Source organism: Oryctolagus cuniculus, chromosome 6, assembly GCF_964237555.1.
Source record: "Oryctolagus cuniculus chromosome 6, mOryCun1.1, whole genome shotgun sequence".
Lineage (NCBI taxonomy): Eukaryota > Metazoa > Chordata > Mammalia > Lagomorpha > Leporidae > Oryctolagus > Oryctolagus cuniculus.
The window spans coordinates 43,124,958-43,144,376 of record NC_091437.1 but is presented as its reverse complement, the minus strand read 5'-3'; the positions used below and the strand labels follow the sequence as shown (position 1 = coordinate 43,144,376).

Sequence of the window (19,419 nt, the reverse complement as noted above, 5' to 3'; positions counted from 1 at the left end):
CCGAATCCAGCAGCAGCACCCTCTGGATGAATGAACACCGTGTGTAAACTGAATCCTTTTAAAGGGAGAAATTCCATCCCTGAAATCTGAGACCACAGGATTTAATCACTGTCCAACGGCCTCACCTCTTATTAGCATTGCATCCGAGATTACATTTCAACAAAAGTTTGAAGAGAAAACATAACCACATTTTAGTAATTATATTATTTTTCTCTTTTACAAAATGATTTATTCATAGCTTTGCTATTTTTTTTTATATTGGGGCTGTTAAAATTCTACCACAGATTAGGATGCAACATGGAAAATTATCCAGCTTCATTCCTGCCAAAAAGTAAGAAATAAACTCATGGACATTTCCAGGAGAGCAAGTGACAAAGGTGGCTCCAGTAGCTGCCGAGGCTGAAGGTAAGATGAGCCGAAGAACAAGGTCACCAAAGAAAATGGCTTTTCCTTAGACCAGCAGACACCAGCCAAACTTCTGCTGGGTCTATAAGCAGACATATTAAATTTGAAACTAGGAATGTCCCAATTATAAAAAGTAACTGAAGATAGACCAGAGAGTTCTAAATGGGAAAGCTACAGCTATATGATTCTTGGAAGAAAATGAGAGAATAACTTTGTGACACTGAGTCAGGCAAAGATTTCTGAGATAAGACACAAAGGGCACAAATCATAAAATCTGAACTGGCTTTATCAAACTTAAAAACTCCTACTCTTCAGATAACACCATCAAGAAAACAGAAAGTAGACACCATCATTGTGTGGCACAGCAAGTCAAGCTGTCTCCTGCAAAGTGGGCATCTCTTTTCAGAGCACAGGTTTGAGCCACAGCTGGCACACATCTGATCGAGTACCCGGCTGATCTACCTGGGAAGCAGTGGGAGATAAATCAAGTCCATGAGCCCCTGCCACTCACACGGGAGACTTGGATACAGCTCCAGGTCCCTGGCTTGAACCTGGCCCAACCCTGGCTGCTCAGGCCATTTGGGGAATGAACTAACTAGCAGATGGCAGATCATCTACCCACCAGCCCATCATCCTGTTTTTTCAAATAAATTAAATCATCCTTAAAAAAGAAAATGAAAAGTGAAATATCAGAGTGGATGAATATATCTCCAATATATATAAATGATATAGAAATTGTACCCAGAATATTAAAGACCTCCTATAAGTCAATAATAACAAAAAGACAACCAATTCAATTAAGTAAAACTTGGGGAAAAGATTTGAGTAGAAGATTTTTCACATACATACACACACACAAATTTTAAAAATGGCTTAATATTATCAGCCAAAAGGGGAACACAAATTAAAACAAGAAATGTACTATTTCACATTACTAGAATGCTTAAAATTAACAAGGGTAACATAAGTTTCAACAAGCAAACAATAAAACTGGACCTTTCATACAATAAATTATCAGGGGAGTGAATTACATTGGAGCACTATTTGGCTGTTTCTTATCAATTTAGAGGCCTGCATTGTGGTGCAGGCAAATTAAGCTGCCGCATCCAACATATAATGGTGCTGGTTTCTATTTCAGAATCAGCATTTCTGATCCAGCTCCCTGCTAATGTGCCTGGGAAGACAGAGGGTCCAAGTACTTGAGACCCTGAAATCCACATGGAAGACCCAGATGGAGTTCCAGTCACCTGGCTTCATCCTGGCCCAGTCTCAACCTTTACAGCCATATAGGAAGTTAACCAGCAGATGGAAGATCAATCTCTCCCACTCCCCTACAACCTGTAGTTCTGGATTTCAAATAACTAAATAAATCTAGAAAAAAATTTGAAAACTAAATGTATAGCTACTCTACAACTCAGCAATTCCATATGCTGATATATATCCTAAAGAAATAATGACATTGTTCACAAATGTTCAAAATAGTATTAGCATGATTAATATTCCCAAACCATAATCAGTGAAAATGTCCACCAAAAAGAACATTATGTAAGTTGTGTATATTTATTCAATTATATGGGTGAGGAATAAAAGTGAATGATGTACTTACACAGCAATACAGATTAATTTCAAAAACAATATTGAGTGAAGTAAGCCAGAGGCAACAGAATATATTCTCTAAGAAAATTTATATGAAGTTTTGAAAGAGATAGAGTATTGGCTGCTTCACAGCAGGGAAGAAAATATCAGAGCTGAGTGGCCTTTGCAGTCATGGAAATGTGATACATCCTGAATGGGGCAGTAGTTTCATAAGTATATTCATTTGTCAAAATTCAGACTGTACACTATAAGTTTGTGATATTATTGTATGGAAATCTCATCTCAGGAAAGCTTATTATAAAATGAAAGTCAATTAATACTCTCTTATAGTTGGAAAGCCATCTCATATAAGTGTTAGGTCATAGAACTATATACATTTGAAAAAATTCATGTACAGTCAAATAACCCTTGAAATTTTCACTAGAAAAGTTCTAGTATTTTGTAATATACCATAAAACTCTTCCATAGGTCAGAGATCAAATTGAATGCCACGTGAAATACTTTATGTATTTATAGTGTAAATAACACTAAAAAGATCTTTAACTAGTCCAATCTTGTTCAATACAGTGAGATGGTCACACTATGAAAACCATGAAGGACCTGAAACCCACTAGATTACCCAGGTTATGTCTTCATTTCACTGTTTATCTGGAACACGCTCACACTGAGTAGGATGACAGATACTTAAATTATTTTCCCTGATGTTTATATCAATCATTTATAGTTGAATTGAGACAAGTTAAGCATGCCTAACACATAACAGTCTTCTACAGGCAGATCTGTCTTCCCAGTAGGTTTCACTCATGAATACGGTTGCTGTCTGGGGATCTGATGGAATTGGACTGATGACTGCTACTGCCAAGGATAGGCGAGCAGAAAACTAAGCCTAGCATTGGGATGTCCTCTGAGGGCATAAAAGCAGGGACTTACGAGGACACCCAGCTCACAGATGAGCCCTTTGAAAATGTACTCAGTGTGTTCAGAAAAGAGCCTCCTGTTTTCATCCTGGGGCAAAACACTGTTATCAGCCCTGTTAACAAGCAGCAAAGGTGAAGAGGAAGAACCACCAGACATACCACAGACCAGAATTCAAGTAACCTGTTCCTTCTGCTCCTCTCCTTTTTCTTTTCCATACTTCGCCTTTGCAATTTGAGAACACTGACCACTTTTCTGTGATTTCTTAGTGAACTATGTATTATAGATTAAAAAAAAAACACAAAAATGTCCTATGTATATTATCCAGTGATATTTTAAAATCGTATCTAGTTTCTAACTTCCTTCAACACTTTTGACATTTTGGATTTTACAACTAACTATACAGAAAGAAGATGAAATATTGTTTGAGTTCGAATGTACAGCTTCACATACAATCTCAGATATCAGTAAATGCCAAAGATGACATTTAATCTCCCCGAGTCTAAATTCTCTCCTATAGGTCATGGATTCGCTTAATTGGAATATTGGTCTGTCCGTATGTTAGCATATTATCTCCTAAAAGACAATGAGATTAGAGTCACAAACCAGTTAATATGAACATCATAAAGCCCTCTATAGATGACTACAAAAAGAAGCCCTAACTCTAGCTCGTGGAAGGACCTGACTGGACCCAAACACATCCTGAAAGTGAATACAGACCACGTATATTGACATGCGGTCATTTTTTGCAGGAAGAAAATCCATGTTTTCATTATAGAGACGGACAGAATGTGGTGTGATAGAAGAAGGATGACATAAAATTAGTGATCACCTAAGTAAAATATATATCTATTTCTGGAAATGCAAGATTTTACAACTTCATTATGGTTTTAAGTCAATTTTCATCAGATTTCTCTTTTGTTAGACTAACAGTTGCTGCATCAAAATGTTATTGGTAGTTAAGACATCAGCTATCACAAAAACACAAACATGAGGTTAAAAATTACCAAATCTATCCTTCAAAAATCTATAACCATTTTGAAAATGCTCTCTTAAAGGAGTAAATGTACTAAAATCAGAAAAAACTCCAGAGAAATTAACATTGGCTTTTATAAAAATTATGACTATACAGACAGCCATGGGAACATTTGCTACACAGTAAAATGTAGAAATCCTTTTTGGCTTCTGTAATTTTCTGACATTTGGACCGAAAGTACACAATCTCTCAAGCAAGGAGTTTTGATTTAGAAACAAAGAAGGTACGGGGTATTTGAATGCATCATAGTGATCAGATCCTGATCATCCAAAGAGTAACAGGAAGTTTGTAATCCATAAGCTGTACTTTGGAAATTTATATTCATTAAATAAAAGTTTGAGAAAAAAAAAAAAAAGACAGTCCTAATCCATAAGTGAGAAATAGGTTTTATATCTGTCACTGTCAGGAGCGATAGGAAGGACGCTGGGGTCCTGAGTTAGGACTGGTCAATGAATCTGCAAGGTCACAGGACAGATGGGTTGTGCCACATGTGCCAGATGTGTACTCTCCATGGTGTAGTATGAAGAGTGAAGGCTTCAATAAAAGCTGAAAAGCATGGTGTTACACAGACAAGAAAGCCAGTAAGAGTGCACATCAAGGAAGCAGGTGTTGCGGTGTAGTGGGTAAAGCTACCACCTGTGACGCCAGCGCAAAACACTCCACTTCCAGTCCATCTCCATGCTGTTGGCCGGGGAAAAGCAGCAGAAGATGGGCAAAGTCTTTGAGCACCTGTCATTCACGAGGGAGATCTGGATGAAGCTCCTGGCTTTGGTCTGGCCCAGCCTTGGCCATTGCGGCTGTCTGGGAAGTGAACCAGCAGATGGAAGACCTCTCTCTCTCTCTCCTTCCCTCCCTCCCTCCCTCCTTCTCTCTCTCTCCACCCTCTGTGTGTATCTGTGTGTGTGACTCCTTCTATGTAACTTTCAAAATAAATAAATAAATCATTTTATTTAAAAAAAAAGTACCCATCATAGGTAGAAGGAAACTATAGATACAAGACCTTTAAAACATATTACATAGATGTAAAAGCCATGATATGCAAATAGAAACCAAAGCAACCATGAAAACCAGAAAGAGCCTGTAAGTACAAAATGATGTGTGTCAAAACCAAATGTATTCTGTAATTTATTTATTAACCCATCTAATGCCTGTTGAATAATTACTATGTATCAGACACAGTTGGGAACAAGAAGATATGTTCATAAGAACAAGGAGCTTGTATTTCATTGTATTGAAACTGATACATAAACCCAGGTCTTTGGACCAAAGGAGAAGCATACACTCTTCAAAGCATTTTTACATTTATTCCACATTGATTATCACAACAAACAAATGAGATGGCCCTAGATTAGCTTTTCAATTCAAATGTTAGGAAAATGCTGACAAGAATATTTTTTAAAATCTCATGGAAAAGAAATGGTCAATGAGAGAGTAGAGTTAGCAGCAAAGTGAATATGAAAAATTACCAAGTTGCATGGGAAGGAAAGAGGTTTCTGAGATTGTTTTTTGGATGTCACTTTGCAGTATAGAGAATTTTAATCTATATTACATTTTCCTTATGAAAACAGCATACGTAAAATTGCAGACAGAACTTAAAATGACTGTATCTACTGTTGCATGGAAGAAGGTTCGAAGAGGGAGGGGGGAGTGAGAAAGTAGGAGAGTGAGGATCAAGGAGTTGGGGGGACAGAGAGAAAGAGAGAGAGAGAGAGAAAGTAAGCTTTAACTTAGCAAAAAAGACCTAAATTTGTACAAGATATTGAATGTACTGTAACTCAGATTTTAAATTTCAAAGGCCTTGGGTAAAATCCAGCTCAAATAAACAGACTGCAAAATATAATGCTCAAGGGGAAAACACAAATCTCTTCTTCAGTAACTGTCAGAAGGAGACTATTCCTAAAGTAGTAACTATTTGAATTAGAAAGAAAAGCTAAAGGCAAAAAACCAGGCTACCGCACTGCGAAGCAGAGTGAAAGAATGTTAAAGCAGGTGTCCTGCAGGTGGGTAGAGTCACGAACATCTGGGCAGTGAGTTGGGCCACTTACACGTATTTTAAGGGCCCAACCCCAAGATCAGATCAGGAAATTTCTTATTCTGCTAGTGGCTTTACCAAAGTTATTTCACCTCCCTTTATCCGTCCATAAAAGAGAGACAGCATTGTAAGAGGAATTACTGGAGGCAGAGAAGGTACAGATAAACTATTTCTGAAATATGAAGTTAGAAAAATGAGACCTGCTTTCAAATAAGACATTCTGAATGGAATTTTAGGGTCTTATTGCACAGAGTAAGCTTATAATTCACACAAAGTCTTGTGTAGTGTTTATATGCTTTTTTAAAAATTTTTGTTTACCCTGTTGTGACCTTCACGGTTGATGTTTGAAATGACTGTACGGACAGCTGTCATGCCTGCATAGACAATGTTGTGTCACAATTAATTATTAACTCACTTGAAAGTGAATCAAACTATAACACCTGCTGGGCTCTTTGAAACACTCAGAAGACACTGGGACCAAAAGGATAGTTAATTGCCATACAGATATCAAACAGAAAACTTGGCCAATTGCTGCCTCCTAATAAGAGCTCAGTTCACAGTGGTTCAAAAAAGAAATAAAGCAGGCCAGCTGAAGAAAGCAGCATTTAGTGATTCTCCAGCCAAATGGTCTCTAGTCACACGAATGCGTGCCTTGGTTCTGCTGATCCCCTCGTGTTGGACAAGAAGGTATTTATTATCTGAGGCAAAATTTCAATGCATGATGAATTTCAGGAGAAATCGTAAGTGAAGGGCCGTCACAAGACTTGATAAGTTAGCCACGGTTCTGCTGCTTTGCTGTGAGGCACGACAAGTATAAAAACCTTCACTCCCACATTCAAAGGAATGAGACAAGTGCAAAAGCAATCCAGTAAATACGAACAGTTCTACACTGGCCACAGAAGACTTCACTGATGAGAAAGATCCTAAAAGGGAAAACACACACCAGCAGGCACACACAGCACACACCTGGACACATGCCTCACCGCATCTGAAAGTCACCACCTCTCCACCCTTCGTGACGCATTCAGAAATACCAGCCAAAAGCGCTCTCAAAAGCAGCCTTGAGTTTCCCTGGAACAATAATAGTTCCTAGAGGTGCAAACAAGATTTGCAACTTACATAGTGGGTTGATAGTAAACTAATTAATTTGTCCACATAGGAAAAGCACAATTAGCTGGCACATATTCTGAGTTTTTGATTGTACTCTAGAAACCAAGCCTTTAAAAAGCACAACCAAAATGAAGACCAGTGCTGAAGCGACTTGAAAAAGTGATCTGACAGTAACTCAAATTGTGGAGGTGCACAAAGGAATTTAGCACTTCAATGTCCCCAAGACAATTAACCTTGCTAGTATCTGTTAAACATGCTAAATAGTTTTAGGCTCCCTTTCAATCACTCTGGACAGATAAAGCCTAACACTTCTATTTAATGACAGTTTTTTCTCAACACAATTTCCTACATATTAATTAAATACTTTTCTCCCCTTGGGCAACAGGGTCTAACTCATTCAGAATTTCCAAATTCTAACAACAAAACTGATGCCATTTTTAGAAAATAAGAGCATTTTGCTTTCAGTTAAAATGAAGTGGAAGGAAAGATATACCAGGAGGCTCAGAGACGCCACTTACAATGCAGAATCATCTTATTCTGTCACTAGGGAACACCATTATTCATACAAATTATAAAACCAAGGCCGGGCACCACACTCACTAGGCTAATCCTCACCTGCGGCGCCAGCACACTGGGTTCTAGTCCCGGTAAGGGCGCCGGATTCTGTCCCGGTTGCCCCTCTTCCAGCCCAGCTCTCTGCTGTGGCCCGGGAGTGCAGTGGAGGATGGCCCAAGTGCTTGGGCCCTGTACCCCATGGGACACCAGGAGAAGCACCTGGCTCCTGGGTTCAGATCAGCGTGGTGCTCTGGCCACAGTGTGCCAGCCGCAGTGGCCACTGGGGGTTGAATCAATGGCAAAGGAAGACCTTTCTCTCTGTCTCTCTCTGTCCACTCTGCCTGTCAAAAAAACAAACAAACAAACAAACAAACAAAAAAAACACACAAGTAGGGGTTTAACATCTCTACAGGGAGGGCTTAAGAGGAACCAGCACATCTTAATGATATATAAGCCTAATCTCATTTAATTCACACTTGATATCAAGGCAGACATGAGAACCATCACTATTCTGTGGACTTCGAAACTGAGGCTGGTGACAGTTCCATAACTGACACTGGTCAAACCGTGTGGAAGTGGAAACTCTGGACCTGAGCCACGGCTCTCTCACTCCGTTGCCCTTTATTAAATGACACTGCCTCTGCTAGCCCTCATTCGATGTTTTCTAAGCTGTGTATTTCACAGTTCCTGGCATGACCACTTATATCATGTTCCAGGATCATGAGGGATACCCTGGGAGAACAGACTTGTATTAGAGTGATTTAAAGCAATGATCCCCGAGTGTGGTGAAGAGTTAAAATTGTATATATGTGGGTGTAAACAGTTAAGCTTAAGCTTACAGGTTTAAACCTTCCTGGTGAAGCTGTAAAAATAAGACAGAATGAAGTAGCACCTTGACAGCAGGGACTGCATTTTGGAGCACTTGAGACTCCATTCTGGGAAAGCACCCCCCACCACCGTGAGACTCTGGTCTGAAACTATGATCTCAAATAGTCAGACAATAGCAGTGCACTACATCACCCTTGGCAGAGCACAAAAACCCCCTAGCATGATTGCTCAAGCTTAAAAGTAAAAAGGTTGCACGTGGGTTACCTGGGCTAATAATGAAGATGTGATTTGTCTATGTCTTAAGATCATAATTGCTGATTGTAAGATTTTAGCAACCGTGTATTCTCTCCCCCCTCCCGATTTTGCGGTTTTTGCCTTTATAAACCCTATACTTTAGTTCCTCAAGGCTCCTCTGTTCTTATATGTTCAGAGAGCCCCAACATGTTGGATCAATAAATCTTTAACCCTTTGCTGGTTGCATGAGAAAAAGTCTCTTGGAGTCGTTCCTCGGGCGGGGGGTGTTTTCAGACCCTAACAGTGGGAGTAATATTTGCTAGTAACAATTTATCTCCTCAAAGTTACTGTAAAAATACATGATTCATCCATTGAACAACTACCCACCCTAACTGGCCATTCTAGAAGCCTCTTCCAGGGCACCATTTCCTTCTACCTCATCTAGCATTACGACAGTGTAAAAGGCGCCTATACCAAAGGTAGGACATGATGGCCAGGCAAGAATGAAGACTCAGCTGGACCATCCCCTGATTGCAGCTCCTGTGACCAAGCAGAATGATGTGGGGCAAGTGACTTGACTTCTGTCAGTATTCGTTTCCAGAGATGTAAGTTAGGAATGATATCTCTACCTCTGAGAGTTGTTCCAAGCATAAGATAAGTTACTGCAGTTAAAGAAAAAACACTTTGGGCAAATGGTAGTTTATAAGAAAAAACTGTTGAATGCTTTTTTAAAAATTGAGGGATAATTTATCCACATGCGCCATGTAATTAGTTTCGATGAATACCTCAAGGCACAGAGAATCCCCATCATTCCAGAAATGTCCAGTAAGCACAATTCCCATGGAAGCCCTCAGCCAAAGCAAGCACTCGGCTGATTTCTTTTTTCTTTCTTTTCTTCTTCTTTTTTTTTTTTTTTTTTTTACAGGCAGAGTGGACAGTAAGAGAGAGAGACAAAGAGAAAGGTCCTCCTTTTGCCATTGGTTCACCCTCCAATGGCCGCTGCAGCCGGCGCACCACGCTGATCTGAAGGCAAGAGCCAGGTGCTTCTCCTGGTCTCCCATGGGGTGCAGGGCTCAAGGACTTGGGCCATCCTCCACTGCACTCCCTGGCCACAGCAGAGAGCTGGCCTGGAAGAGGGGCAACCGGGACAGAATCCGGCACCCTGACCAGGCCTAGAACCTGGTGTGCTGGCGCCACTAGGCGGAGGATTAGCCTATTGAGCCACAGCGCTGGCCCTACTGATTTCAATCATCATAGATTAGTTCTGATTATGCCATATTTTCATAAAAATTAAATAATTCAGTAAGTATTTTCTGGTATTTCTTCTTTCACTCATCATACTTTTTTTTTTTTTTTGAGATACATTGGTGTTCTTGTATGTACCAACAGAATGCTCTTCTTTATTGCTGACTAGTATTCCACTTTACAGATATATCAAAGTTTATTTTCCTGTTGATGAACAACTGTGATATTTTTCTCATTAGGCTATTATACTTAAAGCAACCATGAACATGTGTGCACACATGTTTTCAACGCCCTTGGGTAAACAGGTACAAATGGAATTTCTAGGATAAGAACATTTCAGATCAGTTTGTAAAGCGGTTGGAGCAAATTATATCAGTAGAGCATGAGAATTACGGTGACTCCACCTCCTCTTAATTTGGTGTCCTTTTACTTTTAGTCATTCTGATCAGTGTTCAGCGTATTTGAGTGATTTTTTTTAAAGCAATGGTAATTACTTATTTTTAAAAGATGAGACAGAGAGAGAGAGAGGGAAAGAGAGAATCTCACCCACTGGTTCACTCCCCAAATAAATGCCCTCAATAGCTAGGGTTGGACCAGGCCAAACCACAACCGAGGGATTCAATCTGATTCTCGTCTGTGGGTCAAGTAACTGAAGGATTTGAACCATCACCTGTTAACTCCCAGGCTGTGCTTCATCAGGAAGCTATAATCCAAAGCAGAACCTGGTAGCTTTGGGATCCGCAAGGAGGAAGGCCTATATTTCCGGGAATGGAGAAGTCCCTACCTGTACTTGCGGGTAAGCAAAGTCCTTGTCAAGGTCCCTGTGGGTGCCTAAAGGTCAACCAATGAGGATCAGACCTGCCTCAACCTTTAACCCCCATGCCCTGAATCTATAAAAGGAGCTCTCCCAATTTCTGACGCACAACTTCCCTGGCCCCCACTCTGTTGCTCTGTTGGGACCGTGGAACCTCACCAGGGAGCGGAACCCCAATAAAAGCCTGTGAATTAATTGATTTGTCTGCCTGGGAAGATTTGTTATGCGCCGGACACCTTGCAGAACCAAGACTGAAACCTGGGCACTTCCATAGGGATGCACGTACCTCAACCACTGCTGGGCCACATGCCTGTGGTTTTAATTTACATTTTCTTGACAGCAAATGATGTGACACATCATTCCCTGTGTTTGTTGGTCATTTTATACCTTAATGTAAGAAGCGCTTGTCCACACAGATGTTAGATCTCTGTATCACACACACACAAAAATTGTCCCCTGGTCTGTGGCTCATGTATCTATTTCCTTGGTGGTAATCTTGGATGAGCAGATGTTCTTAATCTTTCTGATGTGAAAAATATTTTTTCTTCTTTAGTTCTGTGCTTTTTTTAATGTCCTTCTTAAGAAAGCTCTACCCATTGATGCTATAAAAATATCTTAGCTTTTTAGACTGTTTGCTGTTTTAGCTTTTATATTTCAGTCTATGATTTGACCCTAATGAATTTTTGCTTATGGTGTGAGGTAGAAGTTGAGACTTTGCTCTTCATAACAATATCCAGTAGTTTTTCACTATTTGTTGAAGCATTTCTTCTCAATGCCACTGAATTCATTTGATACTCTTGATGAAAGCCACTTGACTAATGATGTGTGTGCCTATTGCAAAACTCTGTTCTTTGCCACGGATGCATTTATTTATATTGGCAGCTGTGTTAACTTTTTATTATTTTTATCTATTTTTCACTCTTTTTTTAGATTTCAAATGGAGTTATTAAAAATCTTGGTAATTTTGCTTGTTTTGGAAAGGTTTTTTCCTTTTCATGCCACATACATATGTGTATCTGTGTGTTCATACATATACATACATGTGAACACAAATACACATCGTAAGACATACTAATCATTAACATTGTTAGATCTTTCCAGTTCTCAGACATTAGACTTTTCATAGGCTTTCCCATTTTTCGGAGATCAGGGAATGGTTTTACCAGTGACTTTCTTTTTTTTTTTTTTAACTTTTATTTAATGAATATAAATTTCCAAAGTACGACTTATGGATTGGTTTTACCAGTGACTTTCAAACGTCAGCAAAGCATCTTGAATTATCTGGAAAGCTTGTTGGAAAACAGCTTCCAGGATCCCACTCCAAGATGGTGATGCTGCTGTTTATAGACTACACTTTAAACTCCTCTGACTCAGACCAAGGGAATGGCTTTGCTCATGTTTATGCAGAAGCCTGAATGGAACACTGATAGGCATTTTGTAAAGCCACTCATTTATTTACTCTTCACCCGAAAGAACACCTGAAAAACCTGCTCTGTGCGTGGAGCCTAGGAGCCAGAGGGCAGGGGTATGGTAGATTGATGGTCATAATGTTGGCTCGTGTCCCTTCTTCCTGGGAACTGGGATTCAGCCTGAGAGCAGGGACACATCAGATTCGCTTTAGCTGAACACACATGGGGATGGCCACGTGCTGTGAGGCAGACACTCTTCTCCCCACATCCTCTGTCAACAATCAGAGTTCCGTTTTCTCCTCAGCAGCTGATTGGTCTCTAAAGGATGAACATTTCTATAGCAAAGTCCTTTAAAACTCTGCTGGAATCATGATTTAAGTACTTGGCATCCAGGTGAATATTCTTGAATATTCTGAATGTAAGATCAGTGCTCTCAAACCAATGGATTCAGTCACAAAAGCTCAAACCAACCCCCTCAGCTTCCCTAGCTTTTCAGGAAAAGCAGAGACCTTTCTTAGCTTGCCGTTTAATAGATCCAAGCTGTGAGGGCAGAGAGAATGGAGCCCCAACTTTACACCTATTGTATAGAATGCACTCAAAACTGTCCACCACATAGCTTGCTTGCTATTTTCACTGATTGTTAATATCTGTGTGGCCTTCGAAATCATGTAAATGTAAAATTACTTCACAGTTAGTAATTATACTTAAATGGCTGTAAAGAGAGAGAAAAACAATTGAACTTTAAAAAAGAAAAGGTGGAGTGGGGTCAGGGAGGAAGGGGGAGCAGGGAGTGAGTGACAGAATGTCCAGTGGCTGACAGCAGACAGACCATTCCCGGGAATGAAGGAGGAAGAGAGCGTGTCTGGAAGGCTCCTGCTCACATGCTCTCTAGTCTCTCAGCACCATTTTAGGCCAACGATGAACAATGACAGCGGAGCTCAGCAATTTTTTTCAGGCATCTGGGAATATTTGACAGAAGTGTCCATGCAACATCCTCAAAAGAATGCCAATTTATGATCAACTGAAAACACACATTGCACTTATTTCCAGCAGTGAGAAATGCAGAGGTACAGGGCAGCAGAGCTGTGGCTCTAACTCATTTGACCGTCACTGGGTCTGCATCTGTACCTCACATAAACACACGACATATGCAAGGCCAATGCTGCCATGAGACGGCAGCTAACTCAAAATTCAGAGATGGTGTTCCCAGAAACCACTGGGTTACAACGTGGTATTACAACTGTCAGTTTTTGTGCTCTTTTTTTTTTTTTTTTTTGCCTTTTTTAAAGGAGATTGAAAGAGCAGCAAGTTATCAATGGAATTTTCGAAGATACCCCACAAATTTCCTTTGGACACGCCATGTGGTCTTAAGCTGTTAATCCATTTCCTCCCAGTGCTTTTGACCAGCAGAAAATTCAGTCCTATCATTCTATACAGTAGATAGATATGGTAATTTAATTCTAATGAAGTTTGGGAATGAGTCCGGCCCCAATCATTCCTCTCCACACATTCTTAGAAAACCAGTTTACTTATTTACCATTTGCTTTCCCAGAATAAAATTCCTACTTCTCATGGTTATTAAGAGTTGTACTTATGATTGTTTTCAAAGTTTATAGCACACTGTCTGACTCATAATAAACACTCTATAAATGGTCATGTGGAACACTATCTCTTTCTCCCTCTCCTCAGCTCTTCCTCCTCATCCTTCCCTCCCTAATAGCCATACATAATCTACAGGTCTTGAAAAAGTTCATAGAAAATATATATTACAAAAAAACTATGAATTGATTTCAAAAATTTTTCTACCAAAATAAATTTAGCTTTTCATTTTACTTTTACAAATTTTCTGAAGCCTCCTCATGCATGTGTATTGTGTACATTTCTGTATTGTGTACATATGTATGGAGAAATTATGTGGCACACAACAAATTATATACATAATACATATATGCACACATATGTGTAGTTGTATATACTCCTTAATTGGTACATAATTACTAGTATCATGATGACCATCATAATTAAAAAAAAGACAATGAGCTTCTTAACTCCACCTTGGAGTGTGTCCCAGTACACGTATAAAACATATAAAGACAGCTCTCCTAAAAGACAGAGGAAATCACAAATCTTTGCCCAAAGTCTCCTATGAACCATGAAAAAAGGGACAAGTAGTACATGTTACACAGCACCATTTCTTCACTAATTTCTTGAACTCTTTTATAACACTGGTATCTGCCTCCATTTCTCAAGTCTTTCTATCAGAAACACTAGTACATATTTCTCTACATGCTTTGTTTCACTGACCTCTGACCCACTTTTCATGATTAAAAAACAACATAATCATCCTATAATATTTCCCATTGTATTTTATCCCATGAGCAAAAGGAAGGATTTTTTTTTCCTTCAGTCGAAGAAGAGACAAAGGAAATATAACAGGGGTTGCAAGGGTAGAGCAGGAAAGATTGAGAAAATGATTAAATACCTTTAAATGTATCACTTTTTTCTTTTAAAGAGATGTTGAATTCAAGTCCATACCTTAGCAGTCCTAATCTTCAATCTTGAACACAAATTTCAGGGCAACATTGGGATTGAGATAATCTGCTCAGGCCACCACCACAGGAACAGTTTGGTTAACCATCACACTGATGCCAGCGCAAACTTCTCCAAGTCCCCGAGGATGGAGGTTTCTTCCAAGTCTACAAAATCACAGGAGAAAGACGGTATGAACAGAGCACATACACGCATACCCACACCCACATGGCTGATATTAAATTCAAGTCCATTTTATTTGAAGAGAATAAACACAAGCTATTTTAACTTCTGATGGGCATAAAATGCATAATGCCTGAATGGAGTTCAATCTTACTGAATAGAAGAATCTGACAGGGCAGGCCTTGAGCTAAGAGGTTAAGCCACCAGTTAAGAAGCCCATGTTCCACACTGCGGTAACTGGGGTGGAGTCCCAGCTCTGCCTCCTGACTTCAGCCTCCTTCCAATGCAGACCCTGGGAGGCAAGAGTGATTAATCAACCAAGAGTGTTCCTGTCAACCACGTGGGAGATTGGAATTGAGCTACTGGAGCTCTCCGCTTCAGCAGGGTTGCAGGCGTTTGCAGCGTCAGCCAGCAGATAAGCGCAGTCTCTCTCAGTCTCTCTATTTTTGCCTCACAAATAAACAAAAGTCTAAGATAAAAAGAATCATACAAAAAATGTTCATAGCATATCAAGGCTGGAAGTTGTTTTAGGATATAAGTAGCCAAATTTGCTTCTTCAACTTGGAAACCAAGGATCAGAGAGCAAAAAATGTTTTCCTCTAGTGATTTATTCCTCATGGTATATTTCTTTCTTTAAAAAAAAATCAATTGATTGATTGATTTGAAAGCCAGAGCTAGAGACAGTGAGTTATCTTCCATGTGTTGGTTCGCTCCTCAGATGACTATAACAGGGCTGAGCTAGGCTGAAGCTACAAACCAGGAACTTAATCTGGGTCTCCCACATGGGTGCAGGTACCTAAAGAGTTGGCCATCTTCCTGTTGCTTCTCCCAGGCCATTAGCAGGTACCTGGACTGGAAGTAGGCGGCTGGGACATGAACCAGCACCCATTTGAGATGCTGGCATTGCAGGAAAGTCTCAGTAAACACAATCAATAACAAGATCAATGATAAAAGGAGATAAAGAGACAATTGAAAAACTCTCCTTTTGTGTGTAAGACTCCAAACTTAAGTATCATCAGTGACCAGTTCATCCCAGCTACCTCTGACAGATCTTCTCAGCCTCGCCATTTACAACATCTTGGGATTTACAAGAGAATTTTGTGAATCATTTCTGAGCCTCATCTCTTTCAGCAGTTCCATGACATGAGATAGTATTTCTACACTGATAATGCTAATATATGTCTATAGGCCCAGCTACTTCCTTCAACTCCCATGCTGCGTATCAACTGACTGTCCAACAACTCCACTTGGTATAGTCTAACATGCCCATCATATAGACCACCTTCAAAGCAAAACCATGACACTGTTACTACCATCACCAACTACCTCCCGATGTAATGCCCATATACTTCCTAGCTTATTCCTTCTCAATTAATGGCAATTCCATTCACCCCATGCATCAGGCTCAAACTCTTTAAGGCAAACTTTATTCTCTCGCTCCTACGCAGCCCATGTTCTATGCTCCATCAGCAAATTCTGGTAGCCCCCTATTCAGAATAAATGTAGGCACTTATCATTTCTCATCATTCCCTTTACTATGCCCCAGGTGGTCATTAAAGGCCTCCAGGCCTGCACAGCAGGATTGCTCAGGTCATGGTTGTCTGTCTCAAGGAGTCCCCAAGTAAGCGAACAATACTTCCCCAAGCAAAAACTTCCACCCCATTCAGAGTCGATGTCGCAATCACCCGAGTTTCTAGATGATGAAGCTGTTGCCACTGCCCTCGCTTCCTCTTCCTCTCACTATCATTTATCACTCTCTGCCATGCTAGTCTTCTCACATACTCTACCTGAGCCCTTGCATTTGGGGTTCCTTTGATCTGGAATGCTCCTTTCCCCTCACTCTTCACTATCCTTACCCAGAGATTACCTTTTCAGTGAGACCTCTTGTAACTACCCAACTGAAAGTCCTAAGCCTTTACCACATCTCTCAGTCCCACTTCATTGGTTTAACCTTGGTGATCCTGATGGTTACTTGTTTAAAATGTGCCCTCCCCCCATAAAACGCAAACTCCATTTGTGCAAGAACTCTCATCTCTGTTATCCTCAGGCACCTCGCTCAAACCTAGCATGAAGGCAGCTCAGTAAATATTTTTTTGAATGAATAAACAAACAGGTTTATCTTCAGATCATTCAGGTGCTACGTGGCTGAACAGAGACTGAAGCCAAAGTATGCTGTCTCTAGCATTCTTCACAACCCCTTAAAACCGACTGCAGGGAGGTTTGCACTTGTCGGGCTCAGGCGTGGTGTGATCTGCCACGTGATGGAGATGTCAATTATGGAAATTTGTGGGTCTACCAAATGAAGACTCTGAAACTATTTCTAGAAACATCTAACGTGTAGGTGTTACATGTATTGGAATGGTCCTACTCACATCCAAATATAATCTTACAATTACTTTCATTATATCTTTATCAACTTTCTCTACCTTTTCTTCCATGCCATTATTTCTTTTCTCTCCCTCAAACTTCTGTTCCTGCCTTACTAGGAGAGTATCAGTAAAAAGAACCCAGGGTCAGAAATGCTAACGCAAAAGTGAATGCTACAGGGCAGCTACAATAGGAATCTGGGTCTAACCTGGCTGTGACTTTGCTGTGTGCCTATCAGGTGATGACTTCTTCTCCCTGAGAGTGTTCTCATTGGGCTGATACACACACTGTCAAGTCTCCAGCTCTGAAACATGACTTTTTTCCTTCCTTAACTAACAAAACACTCCCGTATACTCAACCTAAAACTAGCTGAGAAATATGACATAGTCTTTAAGAAGCAAGCTTTGGGATAATCTTGGTATTCATCCTATTTCTACTGCAGTGAAACCCTAGCCAATACACAGGATTTCTCCAAGTACTTCAAACCTTTCCTGTAAAAATGCACTGACAGAATACATAATCTTTTCAAAGATTTTATTTATTCTCTTTGAGAGGTAGAGTTACAGACAGTGAGAGGGAGAGACGAAGAGAAAGGTCTTCCTTCCGTTGGTTCACTCCCCAAATGGCTGCAATGGCTGGAGCAGCGCTGATCCATAGCCAGGAGCCAGGAGCTTCTTCCAAGTCTCCTATGTGGGTGCAGGGGCCAAGGACTTGGGCCATCTCCCACTGCTTTCCAAGGCCATAGCAGAGAGCTGGACTAGAAGAAGAGCATCCAGGACTAGAACTAGAGCCCATATGGGTTGCCGGTGCCACAGGCGTAAGATTAACACACTGTCCCACGGTGCCGGCCTCAGAAATACATACTCTTTTTAGATGTTTGTGAAAATGAAATGAGGTCACCTAGGAAATCATTCATTACCACCTACAATATAGGTATACAGTAACTTTTCTGGATAGTTTTGAATTTTACTATTGCAGGTGTATATTCTGCATGACATTTACCCATTTTATCTACCTTCATGTCATTTTCCATCACAGTCTGAATCTTTTCCACTTTCTGCCAGGTGGAACTGTTTTGTGGTCTGGGTTGATTCTGAATAACTTCCTCTGGGCCATCTCCTTTTCAAATGACACTGTTACCCCAACTGCCCTCTCATTCTGGGGCAAATGGCAGAAATTTATAACATGAGAAAGTCAAGTTTTCTGGTTCATGTCTTGTCCTCTTGCACACACCCAGCAATTTGGGCATGATCCTGGCCCCAGTTTCATAGCAGGCTGCTAATTGTCAAGCCATAGTCTACAATTACTTCTGCATCTCAAAGCCAAGAGACACAACTTTGGAAAGCAAACAATGCTATAATTCAGCACAAAGATGCACGGAGTTATTAAAGAAATTGTGCTGACAGCTTTGAGAATTCAAGTCTCAAGTCTATCCAAATGCATCTTTATTTGTTATTTTTTTCCTAACTGATATTAGGAACATGCTTATGTTCCGTTAGTAACACCGTAAATCTATGTCAACCACCTTTCAACATTAATTACACCTCATCCTAACAAATCGTTAAGATGCTTTGGGGATGGGGCCGGCGCCGTGGCTCACTTGGTTAATGCTTCACCTGCGGCGCCAGCATCCCATATGGGCGCCGGGGTTCTACTCCTGGATGCTCCTGTTCCAGTCCAGCTCTCTGCTGTGGCCCAGGAGGGCAGTGGAGGATGGCCCAAGTGCTTGGGCCCCTGTACCCACACGGGAGGCCAGGAAGAAGCACCTGGCTCCTGGCTTTGGATCCGCACAGCGCCGGCTATGGCGGCCATTTGGGGAGTGAACCAATGGAAGGAAGACCTTTTCCTCTGTCTATAACTCTACCTGTCAAAAAAAAAAAAAAAAAAAAAGATACTTTAGGGAAACATTACTTTTGCCCCCCTCTAAGTCATTTGAGGACATGGTCAGAAGTGAATTTATTCAAAAATTATTTATTGAGTGTTGGAGAACATTTTTAAAAGTTTAGAGGAGAATGGAATTAAAAGATGTGTTTATTTGGGTGTAAAAATTTTTGAAATCCATGCATAGAGAGGGTCTTCACAAAGTTCATCTAAAACGCATATTATGAAAAAACCACACTTAGCAGTCACAAGTTTCACAAAATGTATCTTTTAATTCCAT

General features: G+C 40.4%; 1 protein-coding gene across 2 annotated transcripts in view; it reads right to left on the bottom strand.

The window, feature by feature from the left end:
• The window catches only part of SGCD (sarcoglycan delta), a 1,063,424-nt gene that overhangs the window by 606,291 nt on the left and 437,714 nt on the right, over window positions 1–19,419 (bottom strand). For both annotated transcript variants that reach the window (XM_051844413.2, XM_051844412.2), the window contains exon 3: window positions 14,715–14,875. The gene's annotated coding sequence lies outside the window, so the exon portion shown is untranslated. The remainder of the gene's footprint in view (window positions 1–14,714; window positions 14,876–19,419) is intronic.